The sequence below is a fragment of the Nothoprocta perdicaria genome, unplaced genomic scaffold (genome assembly GCF_003342845.1).
Source record: "Nothoprocta perdicaria isolate Ctin4 unplaced genomic scaffold, notPer1 scaffold_146, whole genome shotgun sequence".
NCBI lineage: Eukaryota > Metazoa > Chordata > Aves > Tinamiformes > Tinamidae > Nothoprocta > Nothoprocta perdicaria.
Window position 1 is genome coordinate 1,678,429 of NW_020454605.1, and position 18,416 is coordinate 1,696,844.

An 18,416-nucleotide genomic window follows, 5' to 3' on the forward strand; every position below is an offset into this window, starting at 1 on the left:
GTTGTGTCTTAGTAGGATCAGTTGCTGATGCTTGAATTCCAAGAACAGAGAATATTGCTGCGGGCATCTATTCTGGCCTAAGGGAAAGGGCCCCAAGATGAGTCCCATGGATTCTGGTTTGTAGACCAATAATCTGTAGATTAACAAATAAAGTGTAATTTCAAGCTATCTGTTTCCACTGGCAATGAGACCAGAGATGGTCTCATTTCCACAGAGAGGAAACTACCAGATTGACTCAAATTTTAACTGATTTCTTATTAGGCTGTGCTGCAAAAAGAACATGCCATGAGTGTTATGCGAATTATTCTGAGTTCCTGTGTGGCAGGGTCACCTGGAGAAATGGCTCCTACATGCACATGAGCCATTGTTTATGAGTTCATGGGCATTGCCATTGTCTGGCCAGCCGTTGAGTCCTTTGCAAGTTGGAGCTTTAATTATGTGCAGGAAGGAAATAAAGCAGATGAAGCATTTGCCATGCAAAAGGCACCTTTTCCATTAGTCATAGGGAGATAAGTACTAATTAACTGATCATGCTAATAATCACATTGGATTTTGGCAATATGCTTATCAGAGAGAATTCAGGAAACTTGCGAGGGACGAGGCAACTCGATCTTGGAAGATTTGTGAGGGCTCCATATAGCAAATCCAAGAAAATTATTTTAGAAGCTCTCAAGATTTTAGAAAGTGTRTTACACTCCACGATGAGAATAACAGGCTGACGCATCATGCCGTCAGATGCTCTCTGAGGATTTCAGTTCTTGCTCCCACATAGAGGAAAGCTTTTCTTTTGTATTCCGTCATTTATTGGGGAACACAATGATAAAGTCTGTGACAGCCTTAAATGTGTGACACTTCTTCTACCCTGGATGCACTACAGATCTAACAAATACCACCCAGTGACCAGGATGTCACCAAGACATATGTTTGCCACTGAATGCACAGCAGTTTCCTGGTCCTTTGTGGTTCCTAAAGGGTACATGTGCTGTCAAGGAGGTTATTTAAATGCTGCTACTAAGCAATGTTGCTTAATGAGATTCCTTTCTCATTTCTGCTAGCCTTGTTCCCTCAAGGATCCTGTGAAGGATGATTTGATCAAAAATCTGCTCCTATTTTTCAGAATTAATCAATTAATTAGTGCCATGGCACGCTCTGGAGCCTGGAGCATCCATTAAATCATCTCTCTTGCAGCACTGCCAGAGCAATCCATGGCTTGGCTCACACTTCTGAATGTCTGAGCAGGTTTCCAGGGATAGCATGGGGTAAGACCCATTCCCAGCAGGAAGTTCAGGTTCAGCCACGGTRTTTGGAGGGTAGGAGTAGAGGGTAGGTTAATACTGTATATATAGCCTGCTCTGTGCCAGTTGGCTACAGTGACAGAATGGTCCTGGGCATGTTTAATTTACTAATGGGGAAGTAGCCAAGGATTTTTTGTATTCACTGTTCACTGGCTGCAGGGTCAAGAGGCGRCTCCGAGCAACTGCTGCTGACCTTCCTCATACCTCCTCCAGCAAGAGTGCAGGATTTGGAGCTTTTCTTGGAGAGCAGCCATGAAAGTGTCTTGAGAAAAGCCGGATACCACYCTGTGCAAGGGCAGGTACAGGAGCGCGGCTCAGCACAGTGCCAGCACAGCCTTAGCATTATATTTTTGTTTCTTATCTAATTGATTTTATCACTTAAAAATAATCACTTCCTGTCTCAAAGGCAGGTGGAGATGAATGCAAGTGGAATGCAGCCCCATGTTTCTAGAATAGGATCTAGATGATGCTTTTACATAGAAGGGACACAAGTTTCCAGTGCTCTGTGCGTGCCCACTGCATTGCCAACTGACCCAGGTGGCACTGGGCAACTTCCTGGGCTCTTTGGAACAAGCGAGGGGCAAAGTTTGCTGTATGCACAACTGGGATTTCCAAGTCCTTCCTGTCACCTGCACCTTCAAAGTGTGGCACGTCGTCCGTCTCTCAGTGGCTGTCAAATCCCCCGTGGGAATCTGGCCCTTATGTAACGATCGATGTCAAATAAAATTAACTGAGGTCATGTAATTCACAAGGAGGCTGGTCACCCGGGCAGAGCTGTGTGACAGCCTTTAATTAGGTCTGCAATGATTGCCTGCACTGGGACAACTGTTTGGTGCCCTGTTTGACACATGCAACGTAAGTAGTTGAGTTGTCATGGCTCCCAARTGCTCCCACCTAATGAAAGTTAGAAGAAAATGATGTGAAACTAATTGGGATTTGTGGGATTTGTGAGTGCSGATTTTTACATGCACACGTACAAACATCCCTTCATGCTGCTCCCTCACACAATCAGATGTCCACCTATTCTTTCACGCTTTTCTGCCTGATATGTACAATCATGCCTTTGCACACCTGGTTTCTGCCCATCACTTTCTCTCACACCTCACACGCTCCTCGTACTTTAGAGTCACACARTACTTGAGGTAAGATGGGAGCTGTGGAGATGGTCTGAATCAATCCCCATGCTCAGGCAGGGTGACCTAGAGCAAGTGGCCCAGGACTGTACCTGGTTATGTTTTGAATATCTMCAAGGATAGAGATGCCACAACCTCTCTAAACAACCTGTTCTGGTGCTCTGYCACACTCACATTGCAAAATTGAAGTGGAATTTCCTGTTTCAGTTTGTGTCCGTTGCCTCCTAGTCCTGTCACTGGGCACTTCTGAGCAGAATCTTGCCCATCTTTGCATTTCGCCCTCAGATATTTCTACACAGCAATAAGGCCTCCACCAGAGCCTTTCTTCTACAGGCTGAATGGTCTCAACTCTTCAACCTGCTCCTGTGTCAAATGCCCCAGTCTTTCAATCCCTTTGTGGCCCTTTGCTGGTCTCTCTCCATATGTTTCTCTATCTCTCTCGTACTGAGAATCCAGACTTGGACTCACYTCTCCAGCTGGAAATGCCCTTTCTACTGCAGCTCAGGACAAGGGCGAGCGTGACCATCCAGATGGGCACAGAAGTAGGGTGCTGAGAGAGGCACAGGCAACTGACGCAAAACCGTCAGGGGAGACCAGAAAAACACATTCTGCTACCAGTTGCAATTGTCTTAAYGGTCAATTAAATTTCTTTGGACTATGGCCAGTGTTGAGAAAAGCCATTCTTTAGAGTGTGTCTAAAACTCAAATCAGGAAGGAAACTGTACAATGTGAATAGGCTGGTCGTAGGCTAGGTGGGTACTTCTGTGCTGAGATGAAGCAGAAGTTTGCACAGAAGGAGTGCAAATGTGGTCTTCAGTGTGATACAGTGAAGATTGTGGATTCATTTAGGACTGGAATACACAGGGTCAGAGGTGGAAATTAGTTTGAGGATGTTAGAAGTGAGGTGAGAGAGAGGAGGTAGAGATGAGGTGGTGGCAGGGAGTGCTGGAATGGGCATTGATCTAGGGTGGGATTCAGCCTGAGATACAGACACCTGAAAAATATCTTCAGAGTCCAGAAGACAATTTAATCACCGTAAGCAGGCATTTGGATCCTAGCTGAATTGACCTATCTTAAACCATGAGAGTTCCAAGACATCCATGTCAGGATGGCAGATGATTCCTCGGAAACTATAGGGAAACCATTTGCACTCTGGGTAACTGAGAGCTAGGCAGAATACCTTAAAAGACATCAAGCAGCATGATACAGCATGTTTAGGCAATCAAATTGAGCTCCTCATACYTTTTCTCTGGAGATCTGTTATTTCTTGGGTTTTGTCACCATGGAGGGAAATTTCTCCTTCTTCACAGAATCCATTTTTCAGAAGAGCAGGCACGAGGTGGTAAAGTGATTCCCTCTGCCCCTGACAAGGAGAAACCAGGAATCCTGAAATTCTGGTTCTTCCATCTTTTGCCTAATCACATTTCTGCTCTCCCTCTCTTCTCTTTGAGCTGGTATTCATATTATGGATAAAACTTTGGCTATGGTCCTACTATGTCTTCATTGATCCATTCAGTATTTTGACATCTGGCAGAAGAAGGCTTTCTTGAGCAAGACCTTTGAGCTTTATCTTGGCTTTCATAAAAGGCAAGGAGAAAGCTGACACATTCACATTCTCATTGAGCTAAGTCTTCTCCATCCACACCACAGAACAACAGCTTCTATCCTACTGAACGTCCTCTTCTTCATAAGCCCAAGATGTCTCACTTTGGTTTAACYTGACCTTTTCAATTCTTAATGAACATCAATCAGGCTTTATTTAGAGCCAGCAGTGATTCCCACTGGGATATTGCCAGGCAAGAAATTAATTTGTTTGGATGGAGATGATTAGGGGTTAAGGTGGCTGTTGCATGTTTAGACAAAGCCCAGATGTTGGCCTGACCGCTCATAACATCTGTCTGTAAAGGACTGCAATGGCTTTTCTTTAGAAAAGTCTTTGTGGACACAAATGGGCCAACCTGGGGGGAAGTAAATGGCAGGAAAGCAAGGATCTATCAGTTCTCTTACACCTTTAATAGTCGACATATTTACTAAATATATCTCTTACATATTGACTGTTAGTAGATATATCTATTATTGGTGTCCTTACATCTATTATATTTGCATTATGGTTTCTTATATCACAAGTACATTTAGCATTCAAGCCCATGCTGAATGTTGTGATCCTGGTTATGTATTTCTTGTAGAAGATACAGCTTCCCTTGGAGAATCAGCCTTTTATTAATCCATTTTACTGCTGCCTATTGCAATTCACTTCTCTGGATAATATTTTAATCAACGGGGATGACATGATGCAGAAGTCTGTCTCCTCTGCTAGGTGGTATGCAAAAGACTGAAACTTTGGAGTGACAGGCTGTCAAGTGGCTCCTCTGTAGCAGAATTTCAGTCCTATCTATTAAAATATGTGGTCGACAGCACCTGTCCAAAGCATCACTTTCTGAAAGAAACAGTACAAGTGAGAGTCTGCAGAGCATCATATTAGTTCCTAAACTTTACTTTCTCCAGCCTCATGTCTTTGATGGCTGTTGGCAAGCTCTTGTGGTGAGAAATGAAGGAGGAGAAAGGACTGATRGCTTTATTTACTTTCCTCTCTCTGCCCTACATCTTTGTCCCATGGAGAAAAATGAAGTTGAACTCACCATAAAGGTCCAGAAATTAAGTGGAGTGTGAAGGAAAATGGAAGCAAGAATAGCCCCATGAGTAGGACTCAGTTTTAGTCTCAGGTGAGTTGAATGATATACAGTACTACTTGCCCCCCTTGTTGTGTCTTGTAGATGTCTACTTGTAGATGTCTACTTTGGATAAAACAAATCCACACCTCCTCCTCTGGGTCTTCTCCTGGCTTCTTAGTAGTTCTATTTGACCCAAAGTGCCGATCTGTGTTAGGGTATGGAGATCCTAAGTAGCCAGATGAACATGGTACAGATATGCTCAGTAGTCAGATGAATAGACATCATACTCAAAGTCCATTTTGTTTCTCAGGGCCTGCCTGTGCACCAGGATAGCAGCAACAGATTAGTCCAAAGGAATGGGGAACTACCAGGACACTGACTCTGAATGTCCCTTACGCAACTRCTATCCCATGCTCGTACTGATGGGCTAGGCCTTCAGCAGCTGTAAATCCCAAAGACCCCTTCTGAGTCTAACTCAGGAATATATTCCATCTCAGGAATATATGAGGACTTTGGATCAATCTCAACAGATGAAGTTTGAAGGCTTCACTGTTCTTCTCTGGGCTTCACTTGGCAAATGCAATTTTTCTCCCTCTTTGGATATGTGGAAGGGTAATCTTGAGGAAGAACCCAATTTCAGGACGTGTTTTCTGTTGTAGAAGAGAGAAAAAAWCTGCATGCTGGGGATCATACAGGTGTCACTGGAGCTAGGACCTCCATTGGCTTCTGTCTAGAAACTCTGGGTGCAAAAAATAGCTTCAAATATATCATTCACTCCATTGCATTTGCCTCAACAAGAAGGGATGAATAATCAAACCTCAGGGCCGTAACCTATCCAAACAATAAAAGATAAGGAAAAGCAAAACAACAGTGAGGAGACAGGAAAAGGATTATGTGACATAGCAAATGCACTGTTACTTGGTTAGCTTATGACTCTGTCAGTCTTCTGTTACAGGATCCCCAGCTTTCACTAGCACTAAACAATCCGTCATCATTTCTCTCCTCCATCCCAAGGAGAATAATATGGTATCCAAGGTTGACATAATTACCTGTTACTTGTCATTAGAAAAATTGTGGAAATCATTAGGCTTCCCACCTCTTTCATTGCAAGTGATTTATGAGGAGATTATTTATTCCCTTCTCTTTGTTCTTGAACACTTTTCTAATTAGAAGTGGCACATTGAGGTCCCTGGCTCTCCAGACCTGATGCACATTTTCCAAGGGGGAAATCTGATTTATTGCAAAAGGGAGAGTCTGACAAGATGGCAAATTAGGAGTGTTTCAAAGGAATAAAATCTGGGTTTAGGGATGATAGTGGAGAAACAATTCTTCAAGTCCTCTGCTCATCAAGCACAAGACTAAGAAAAAAAMCTACTGTATAGGGAAGAACTAAGGAGTTACAGATTACAGGTTACAGAATCTATGATTCTGTGTAATTTAGCAGTTACAGATTCAGTTCTTGGCCAACCAAATCAAAAGATGGCTGGAGTAAGTTACTTAAATTGCTCAGTTTCCTGCCTGTAGAAAGGCAGTAATTTTGGTCCTCTTAATTTGCGAACTGCTTGGTGTTAGCTGGCTATTTTACTAGTTGTAAGGCTTCATATCTTACTAGCAACACCAAACTGTGATTGCACTTGGATTCTGGGTATTTCTAAGCATCAGAAGACCATCTGGCCTTGTCAAGGCCAAAGAAAAATATCCATAGATTCACATTAAATGGGAGAATTTAAAAATTTCACCATTGTGTGATGATTAATAGTGTCCATCTTATCACTGCACTTTAGCTCTCTAATAAGCAACTGCATCCWTGGCCTGCTAATCCCATTTTTCCTTCTCTTGTGGAGAGAGGTATGAAGAAGCTGCTTCCAGGTCCTGTGGATTTTGTCTGGCATCGTAATCATRTGGTGCGACAGTCTCAAGAGCTGCTCTGCACAAATAGCTAAGCAGCTTAATTTGTAGAGCAATTTCCCTGCCAAGCTGTTAACAATATGTCCAGGAGGTGGATGAATAAACAGGGAGCTTCATGACTTAGGGGCCAGTGCCTGTCCTCACATCATCATGAACATATTATGGGATAGAAGTAACTTTAATAAAAAAGAAGAGACACATGCCATGAAGGGAATGGATAAATACAATCTGGATATATTTAATAAAATCCTGGTCTTACATTAGTTTTGAACTCTTTTTCGGCCGATATGAAAGGAGTAGTTTGTAAGAGCTCCCTGACTGTAGTCATGCAGAAGCTGWTGGTGTAAGTATAGCTATTAGCATGGAATCTTTTAAAATTGAAAGAGTTAATTAAAATTAAAAGAGGTCTGCCACACTGCTTGAGCTCAGTAGCCTGATTCAGAAACCCAAGATCTTCCATTTCTTCTGAGTGTCTTTTTTCTCCCCTGCACATGAGGTCTGCTTTCATTTACTCCCTGCACAAAACTTTTCCATCGGTGGCTCTTGTAACTATAGGATTGGTTGTGCTGGATGTCTGCTGGCCACCTGGGTATGAATGAGGAGGATTTTTTTTCCTGTTGTTGTTTTGATTTGATCCTCCTTCTTCTCCTGCCCTTTCTCCATGCTTTAAGGGGTCCTACAGATTGGATGCCTGAGCTCAGCTGGTTCCTGGGCATTATTGACTCTGCCAACCTTTGGCCAAGTTGTAAAGTAGAGTAAACCACAAGTTTTGGGGGCTTCTAATCCCACATGTCACAACTCACATCATAAGCACAATTAGGTCTTAYCTTGCACCAGAAACAAAGCATCTGTGGCCAAAAGAAGGGGGAAATCAACTTCTCTAGCAGTGCTTGGCTGCAGATTGAGATAGACCCCTGAGTCCACGGTTGCTTCCTGACCCTCTGTCATAGCTACTCCCCATGTCTGAGGGAGGTCTGGTGCCATTTCCTCCCCCTTCWCTCCAGCTGATCCCAGGACAAAACAAAATGTAGATACCCACTGGCTTTTAGATACCCATTGGTATGGGTACCCATTAGATACCCAATGGGTATCCATAATAGATACCCATTTAGCTCTCGCTGAGTAGGGAGGGCTCTACTGTATAGGGCAGAGGACATGAACGCCACAATGGGGTCATCTTCCTCCCATTGCTACCTCCTCTTCTGGGATGGGAGATGCCCCCCTTGATGCATTTATGCAGTTCTGGGCATGGCAAAGACCTGGTGAAGAACTGCCATGGACCTGGCTGAGGGTCAAAGGATGCTCCCCATCCTCATGTCCTTGCCAGGATGTGTGTGCTCTGMAGGAAGGCAGCTTGTCCCGCTTGGCCTGTGTCAGCGAGCCAGCAGCCAAGCTAATGTTCGTGGCCGGCGGGCCCCAACGGTTGGGGTCGGAGCTCCCAGGCGCCGTCAGGAATGTTTTGATGCACAGACATGCTTGTTCGACACTGCCTCAGCTCCGTGCTAATTAAATCCAAAGGGTAATCATTATTTCATTGAGTTTCCTCCAGCGCTGTAATTCCATCTCTGCTGTGGCAGAAAGCCCTGGACTGAGAGGTGGTTACAGGGGCAGTGTTTTAGGCTGATTTTTTTCCCTCTCCTCTATTTTTCTGTTTTTCTTGCTTCTTTCTAAGGACGAATAGCAAGAGGTGGTTCTTCATGCATTGAGTAGCTTCTTGCTGCAGACCAGTGGGAGTGTGAAAAGCTCAGACCTGTTCAAAGGGAGACTGGTGAGGCTCATGAAAGAGAAATACACTGAGAATTTTTAAAAACTACCCCACCTTCAGATCTTCTCGAGGATGCAGGAACAGAATTCAGAATCGGAGAAGTACTCTGAGGAAACAGCATCTAGACTTAAGCTCTTCTTATACTGTTCCCTGGGATGCTGCTAGAGACATAATACTAGGTGGACTTCAGAATATACTTTTATTTTTCCTTCCCTCCCAACAGGACGACACTGGGCAATATGACACGGTTACCCTGTGACCTGTGCAGGGTCGTTTTTGCCCTGTTACTACTACTGGATCAGGAGCTGGGGGCCACATGTCCCGCAGAGTGACCTCGTAGCACCTCCAGCCATGCAGCGTTATGCAGGAGAGGTTTAAAGTGATGCTGTTTCTTTTGGGAGTCAGGGACCTGAGACAGCACAGAAAAGAGCTTGATCTTAAAGAAAATGCAGGTGAGATCCTGCAACTTCAGTTCTGAAACAACAGGGACCAATGAGCTGCCTATCTACACTGAGACTATCATCTGCTCTGTGATTTTGGACCGTCTCAATGGTCTCATGGTGGCTCTGTGCAGCGGGAAAGTAAGGGACTAATTTCAGCTGAAGTACCTGGTACCACCCTGTACATTTCTGCTCTACATCAGAAGACAAGTCCTCAAGACTAGATCCCACTTTGTTCTTCCCTCCAGTATCCCAGCAGCTTTCTCTGTCCAAGAGGCCATGGAGCTAGCTTGTATATCAATGTTTCTGTAACACAGAATGCTGCTTGCTGCCTCCTTGCAAACAGATTCCTGCAGGGTTGGAGTGTGTGTTGACCAAGACTGCTCCATCCTCACTCTGCTCCTGGCTGGAAAGGGACTCATAGTAACCTTGGGCCTCTAGATCATTAACAAACAGGGCACTCTGAGAGCTGAGCAGAAATTGGATTTTTTGGTTCAGTAGCTGAAATCAAAAAGACAAAAAAAATCCTCTGCTCTATTTTAAGCTAAAATGGAGTTTCTAGGGGATTTCTAGTGAAATGATGAAAAAAATCAAATCTAAAGTGACTTCATTGTTGGCTAATGCTCAGTATTTTGTTTCCATCCATAATGAAACATTTTACTTTAATTCTGTGCTAGTTAGTGTGCTTTAGTCTTTTCTCTCTATCTCCCCTCCTCTTTTTTTTTTTTTTTTTATTTTTATTTTTATTTTTGTACTAACTGAGGCTTTTGTCTACCATGCTTCACTTCTGGCATGTCTGAAGTAGGACTTTTGACCACCCTCCCCAGCCTGAAACAGCTGGAGGCTGCACAACAATCCAGTCTCATATGTGTTTTTGTCCCTGTGAAATTCCATTTTCTATTTAAATTAGTTGTAGACTTTTCTAAGTAGATTATATGGGAATCCCAATTTATTTGCACTGGGATTCAGGAAAGCAYGACTCTGCTGGAACTGCCCTGACCTTCCTGGACAACCCAACCCAGTCTCTTCAGCTCCTGGCCTTTCCCTAAAGCTCTTTTCCATGGGACCTTCTGAGCATAGATTGCAGTCTAGACAAATCATCTAGCCTTCTTACTCCTGAGGACAACTGTGAGTAAAGAAAAGATGTACTAAATGATCCTCACTTTGCATAGAAGCAGCATTCATTATATTTTAACCTCTGAGTTTTTGCTGATAAAGGCATCTGTGGTGGTTTAATACATTGCAATCGCTTCAAGGTATTTCATTTTCCTAAACTACGTTATATGAGATCAGCAAAACAAGCATTAAACGGTGTCAGAATTGGCCCCTTGACAGATCTTGAACATGCTTCTTAAGGGATGGGGTTAAAACCATTTCCTTAGCAGAGAGGGCTTAGCACAGACAGCAGCTGAACCAGATGGATGCAGAGGAAGATATAGAGGATTAAAGGGCTCACTGTGCTCAGGAGGCATTGGACTGGAGAGGAAGAACCAGAAAGATATGCAGAGGACTTTTGTGGAGAGGAGATGCTGTAGATCAGGAAACATACTGGCTGCAAAGACACAGAGAGCTACAATGCAGAAGACCAGCAGGAAACTCAGTCCTGTGGTACCAAGATGCATCCAGGGATCGAGGTGCCATCAAAGCAACATAGGTGGCTTGCAGACAGCATAGAGGGTGGCAATAGATGGGGAATCTTGGATATTGCCCCCGTTGTCCAGTTAAATGGATCACTGCCCCATAAAACACCATTTTACATTCCCTCGAGGAGGATAAGGCATCTGAGAACAAACTCAGAGGATTCCACCTAAAGGGTGAGAGACTGTCTTTCAACTGCAGTTGGATAGGACAGGGCAAGAGGCCAGCCTGTGCTCCCAGAGAAACTGGTGTGATATAAGAGGTCCAGAAGAGACATGGGCAGTCAAAAAAGGGAAAGATCCAGTAAAAGAAGAAATGACTCTTGCTCGGGTAGACTGGAATCTTGGGGCTGCTGGAAGGCGGTGAGTCAATTCTGCTGTGCACACCAGAAATAGTAGAGATTCACAGAAAAGTCCACGCTGAGAAGTATAACCTGTCAATGTAGAGTTTTAAGAACGTAAGCTTATTCATCAGAGAGAAGGCTGAGAGGTGACTTGATCATTACATATGGTATTTACATATAGAAAGCTATCAGCTATCTGGKACTAGGGCAGAAAAGGGGATATCATGCTGATAAGAAGAGTAAGAAGCCATGATGGTCAAAAGATAGAACTAGATCAATTAGACCCCCGAAGAGGATGCCAGCTCACTGCTATGAAGGTTATTGGAACAGCTTATCAGGAAGGTTGCCAAATCACCAGGGTTTGATATCTTAAAACAAAGTTAGGTATCTCAAAAGGAGAAGCTCTAATCCTATTTCTGGGAAAAATCTCTTTTCTCTATAGAGGAGGTCAGATAAGATGATCTTGATGGTGCCTTTTGATTGCACAGTGTCTGAATTTAGGAAGAACTGCTCTGTGTAAGGAATTTATCTTCATCTGGTGCAYGACATGTCAGGCAAATCAAGGAGAAATGTATAACATAGGCTAAGACTCCTGCTCAAGAGCATGCAGGCAATGCCGGGAAGAGAGCTCAGAAATTTCTGGCTTTTTTTCCCATTAATCTACTGGAAGATAGATAAGCCTCCCTGTTTCTTCAAACCTCATTTGAATCACTGAACTACTTGGGGGTTTCTGGTTTTGTCTGGTATTTATATTGCAATAGCACTAAAGAGATGTGGTCTGACTGCACTGAAATGAGTGATAGACGGTAGAAAGGCAATTCCTGCCTTCAAAGGGTTTAAAATCTTATTGAGAACACAAGACAAGCAAAAAAAGACCCATGGGGTTCCCTGGCTGTGGCAGGCTGCAAGAGCAGTGAACCAGCAACTGAATGAGATCCAGCAAACCAAGAAAGCATCAGAGGAAGAAACACAGGCAAGCCTTGAATAAAGCAGATAAATAATAAGTAGAAAGGAAGGAGAAAAAACAGGACATGGCCAAAGGCAGGATTTAGAAAAATAAGGCAAGCTATTGGATGGCATTTGTTATCTCTAGAGAAGAGAATGGTCAAGACACACCAAGGCACAGGGTTGGGATTCATCTGACTCCATCGGGAAGGGGCAAAATAATGAAGGATCTCTTAAAAGTGCCTGTTTTCCTGCGGTGACTATAGAGAGAGCTGAGAATGATTAGCTCAGACAATAACATTTGAGACATCTGAAGTTTCCTGAGACAAATTACAAAAWTGGTAGAGGAGGCCCAGACTGAAATGGTTGCACAGAGATGGCAGCAGCAAGATATTTCTCCAATGCAGGGGCATTGAATCCTTTTTCACAAATAGGAAACTGAATCAGGAAGTGACTGCCACATGACTGTGTTTACAGATGCATGTGCATTTGTCCAGATTATAGCCTTGTTGATGAAATCCCAAATTAACTTTTCTATTATTTTGCTAAGAACTGACGGTTCTCACTCTTCTGGCTGTCCTCTTTTACTCTATGCMTCCTGCCGTCACTCTGGCCCTGTGCCAGTCCATTCCATTTCTCTGAGGTTCCCTGAGACTTGTTAGATTTAATGTTAATGGCTCTTTGGGTCATTCCTCTATGGCTCCTAACAGTGAGTTATCCAGGCCTATTGATCTGAAAGATGTCATTATAGCAAATAATTCTCCCTTGCTGCAGGTAGCTGGCTTTCTGCTCCATCCACCTCATCATGGTGCCTTCTTCCAAACAGAGACTGGAGAGGTCTATTAGGGATTTTTGAGTCAATAGTTATGATCCTGCTGTCTGCATCCAATGATTAGGTTAGTCCTGACCTTGTGCTCTTTTTGTCCATATGATTTTTTTTTAAAGATGCCTTTAAACTCAGGCCTGAAGCCTCCAGGGACTGAGTCAGACTATCCTGTCCCATCAGGGATCTGTCAAACCTCATCTGATTTTAAAGGCAGTCATACTCTTCCTCCACTGCTTACCTAATATTTTCTGCTAGAAAAAAGGAGTTAACTTGAGCTGTGGGTTGAATCTCAATTACAATTTATTCTCTATCCCCAGTGTTTCAGGCCTCTTTAATATGATGCAGAAGGAGGAGAAGGTTTTTGCCTGGTGTCAGGGCAGAAGGAGTGTGAGTGGGTGACTTCTTAATTTCCCACTGCCACTCCATGTATCTGTGGTGGATACTCTTCTCTTCCTCAGTGAAGTCACMTTTGTTTTCATGGATAAATTTGGTGGCCACACTACTTCTCTGAAGATCTATCTGACATGTCAATATAGGGGATACAGGTATGGCACCGCCTGAAGAAGTGATCTGAAGACCTCCCTCACTCTCCAAACACACATTCCTSTGGGAATGCTGGCCAAGAGGAGGACATGTGCATCTATGTTGTTGTAAGTAAACTGGCTTCCATCACATCTTGAAGTTTCTACTTCAGAAATGCCTCGTAACTTGCTGTGCTTCATATTTCACAATGACTTACATCTGTGACACTCAGTTTTCTTCTAGAGTTTCACATTTGACAGATTTTATGGATTTGGAAGGGGGAGAGGGAACAGTAAAAACAAATACAAGAGGAAAGCAAATTCACTTCTCACACAACTAGTACCCCAGAGAAGTCTGTGGGCAAGTTTCCACTAGGCAAGCCTGGAAGGGCTGGCCAGAAGACTCCAGCTTTGTCTGACAGAGGGGAAATCTCTGCTCTTGAACAAAGTGGTGCTTTGCAAGGAGGTCTTTGAATCTCAAGATTGTTTTCATTTTTGAAGAGCATTTTTTTGCAGGAGAATTCTTCAACAAAGCTGTCTCTCTGCATTGTATCTTCTTGTTTTGTTCCTGGATTGTCCCTCTTCAGAGACAGCATTGAGTTTGGATTCTYTCCAGACAGGGCTGATTGCGCCCCGGTTTGGTGTCTAAATGGCCCCTGGAGCTGTCCCCATTGCTGTCCAGGGCACACAGACTTGTCYTGCCCATTTAAACCATGAGGCAGAGAAATGTGATGTGGAGAGACCCAAGCCGGTGGGATACAAGCCAGGCAGCTCCAGCTGCAGCCAGAATGCCTTGGCCAGGTGTCAGCTAAGCTCCATGCCAAAGCTAATAAGCCTACCAGGAGCCAGGACTTCCTTGCTTGGATGAAAATCTAGGCTAATGCTGCTTGGCTGGCTCCAGAGCTCGCCTGGAAACTGCATCACTGATCTCTGCTGTGTGGAGCTGCTGCTTCGGATGGAGCAACCAGCCCCTCCTTTGCAGCAGATAAGAAGGTGATATGCGGCCCTGAAATGTGGGGATATCACTGGACACTAGASTTGGGTCCTCTCTTCCATGGCTTGAGGAGGTGAAATGAAGGAATTTCCACCTCCTTCACATCAGGTTGCTTAGGCTTGTATTGTCATTCTGATTTCTTCTTGTCCATTGGGTTATTATGGCGCACCTCTCAGTTGGAACATTTCTATTCTGTTTTGTGATGCTGGCACAAAATAGTTTACCTCTGATTTTAGCTTCAAGAAGGGTAAATCTGAGGCAATTCCAGAAAGAGCTTTTGTATGTCTACTTTGTTTGTCCAATGTATTTAGGGCATATTTTTCATGCATATGTCACAGGAAATGCTACTCCCTTTCCCTACCTTAGACCCCCAGATACCGCATCTTAGGAGGTCTGAAAAATATTTCTCATACAGTATTTCAGGTTTTGCAATAACTGAGGAGATAAGGAGAAATGACTGCTGTTGAGTATGGGTAAAGAAAAAAGCCTGTAGGTATATGGTTCTTCAGAAGTATGCCAAAGGCTATGCAGCAGACTGATCTATGCTGTGAATAGGAGGACTCAAATGTTTGAACAACTTGATGAGATTTTGTGAGTTACTGTGTAACTATCTGCACTCAGCTTATTACAACCACAAGGTAAAAAAACCCTTAACTCAGGTTTAAAGTAATATAAACTGAGCTCTTCTCAGTAGTGGCCAATGATAGGACAAGTGGCAATGGGTATAAGTTGCAACCCAGGAAGTTCCATCTCCATGTGAGGAACTTCTTTACTGTGAGGGTGACAGAGCACTGGAACAGGCTGCCCAAGGAGGTTGTGGAGTCTCCTTCTCTGGAGGTCTTCTCAATMCGCCTGGCTGCCACCCTGTGCCCCATGCTCTGGGTGTCCCTGCTGGAGCAGGAGGGGTTGGACTAGATGATCTCTAGAGGTCCCTTCCAACCTCAACCATTCTGTGATTCCATGATTCTGTGATTCTATGGTCTCCTGCACTACTGCTGAAAGTAAGAACTTAGGATTGGTTGGTAAACAGAGCTCAGGTGAYTTTTGGAGCTTTGTTGAGCTTCAGTTTATTAAGTGAAGTTGAACAAAAAATGGATGTTGCAGGAGCCCCCCTGCACTTACTGCTGGACAAGGTGGACAAGGCAGGAGATCTTGACCAGCAGACAAGAAATATTATGTGTTTCTACCAAAGCCTTGGGGTGGACTCCTTTATCTGCAATTCCCTCTGAGTGAAATGCGTCTCCACAAGGCCACTTTGCAAAAGCTGGCACCAATATCAGTGCTAGTGAAAATGCCACGTAATCCCTGTCCAAAGGTTCCGAGATCTCATCAAAAGGGGCTCTGGGAGGAAGCAGCCATCTGCTTCCTTTAACCTACAATAAAGTGAGGCAGTTCAAAGAGAAGRAAAAGGAGGTTAACGATCTCTTTGAAATGCAAGCTCAGATTCCCAGCATGGCCCAAGTCAATCACCAGAAGGCTCCGACATACATTCACTACTAAAGAGGGAGTAGAGGGGCATGTGGAGTGGAACGAATGGAATGAGTTCCCTTACAGGGCTTCATAGTGATGGTGGGAAGATTTCCACAGGGATAGTTGTCCCTTTGCAAGGTTGATGTCCTCCTGGATTCACCTGGTGTAGAGGCCAGACACCCTTGTCCATAGCACCACCCTATGGCTACCCAAATCCACCACATCTCCTTGCGCCTGGCAGGGTTTTCCAAAGAGTGCGTAGCACCTAGTGCAAGGGGATTGCTACTTCTATGTTGTGTCAAAGCATTTGAAACACTTTTATATTAATTTATTATAATATTAATTTATATTCATATTATATTAATTCATCTTATATTAACTTATTTTATATTAATTTMTTTTATATTATTTTATTTTATATTAATTCAATATTATATATTAATACACATTGGTTTTGCTTGTGGAAGGATTACGACCAGCCACGTGGCATTTGTTTCTGGCATGCCAAGAGAGCATCAGCGCTTTCCAGCCTAACCAAGCTCATGTGTGTGGAGCAAACGTGCTGGAAATAAAGCCTCCTGCAAAATGGAAATTATACAGAGCAGCAGCTATTTTTAAAAGGGACAGCACCTACTGCTGCTATAAAGTCAGGCACATTACCAGTCAGTGAGGGGTTTCTGGAGTCTGTCTGCTGAGAGAAAAAGCTCATAAGGACGTGTGGAAAGGGGAGTTTTGGATAATAGGAGGTGCATATTTTTGACCAAAGAGGTGGCCTGTGCTGTCCTGAAATCCTGGGGATGAAGCAGATGGAGAAAGAGACCTTCGGAGTCTGCACAGGCTGAGATGGAGCTGGGACTCACCTACCTCTCCTAACACAGTCGAAAGAAGCAYGAGATGCTCAGATCCCTCCAGAAGACAGCGAGCAGAAAGCAAAACACCAGCACAGCTATTTCTCCCCCTGTTCCTAACCCAACCTACCCTTGCTGCCCAGGCTCTGCTGAGGTTTTCCTGCTTCTAAAAATACTCAGCCTCTAATTAAAGTGTCCATCTCACTTGCCAGCATTTTCATATGGCCAGACAGAGTGTCTCATGAAAATTTCCAAGCCCAGAGCCACTGTCTTTCCCTTTCCCATTGGGATGTTTGCACTGTTTCAGGCATCCAATGGGCACCATACTCTGCCATGTCCACGTGGATGGGGGCTTGCATACTTCTTCCCATGTGGATGGCTATTGATAGGCTATTTAAATAATAAAGGTCCAGCAGGATGAGAGAAAAGGAGCAGAGGAATAATGAGGGACTAGGGTCCAAAAGCATTAGGGAGTTGTGTAATCAGGACATTTACTGAGGAAATGGGAGAATCCAGCTCAGACGAAAGCGCTTCAGATATTTTACCTCTAGGACAGAACCCTCCTCAAACCACCATCTCTTTTATCTGTCTCCTGCTCTATTTCCATGCTGCACAAGGGAGTGAGCCCCAAACTGGCCAAGTCCCAAAAGAGCCTCCCCACCGATCCAACAAGCTTTGCAGCAAATTCTGGAGCAGGAAATTTGCTCCAAATATTCCTRGGCTGCCTCACTGCCACATGTCCGTAATTTCCTTTGAGTCAGTCCGTCTAGACTAAGCGAAGCTGTCACATCATCCTGCCAACAAGAAGCCCAGGGAATTGAAGGCAGTGGGACAAATCCTGCTTCAACTTGGGGCTGCAACACAGGGCACAGGAGTTTGAGCCACCACAAGACTTTGGACCCAGCGGCTGCTGCCTCCATCCCATTGCTAAGCAAATAAATGCAGGAGATCTGGGGCTATTCTCCTCTGAATCACTTTATTACATTGTGAGTAATCACAAAGCCTTACAATGCGGCAGAGATTTTCTGTAGAAAACAAACTAATACAGCGACAGTTTCTGCCCGCCTTTGCTAAGACGTGCTTGGCGAGCAGCTAGCATGAGATTACACCAGGAGATCTTGCAGTCCTCGGTTGGATTGTCACATTGGGTTGTAGATTTACCACAGCGGCACAAAGGCAGTGACTTTGACAGCCTCTACGTGATCCCCGTAATGATTTTATCTACATACAGACTTATAAAATTAAACATTTTTTTCTTAAAATTGTGTTTTCTGCCAGCAGAAAAGAATTCTCTTAAAAAGGCAAGAGCCACTAAAAACCAACCCCCCTCCCAACCCAAGYTGCCCCTATCTTGCATTGCAGTTGGTTACTGTTCCCCTCTGGATCTCTCTCTGTAGGCAATCTCCTTGCCTTTTTAAGAAAATCAACGTTTTTCTTGCGACCATGAAGCGTGGTTGTGCATTTCAAAGGCTCAGTAGAGGGAGGGGAGAAACCCTCATCAYTGAAAGAAAGAAAGAGTTCAAAATTCCACCCCCAGGGAGGTGATCAAACCACAGAAAAGTGAGATGGATGGAAACATGGGGAGAGATTTCAATATCCCAGCTAAGGCATTGACTCC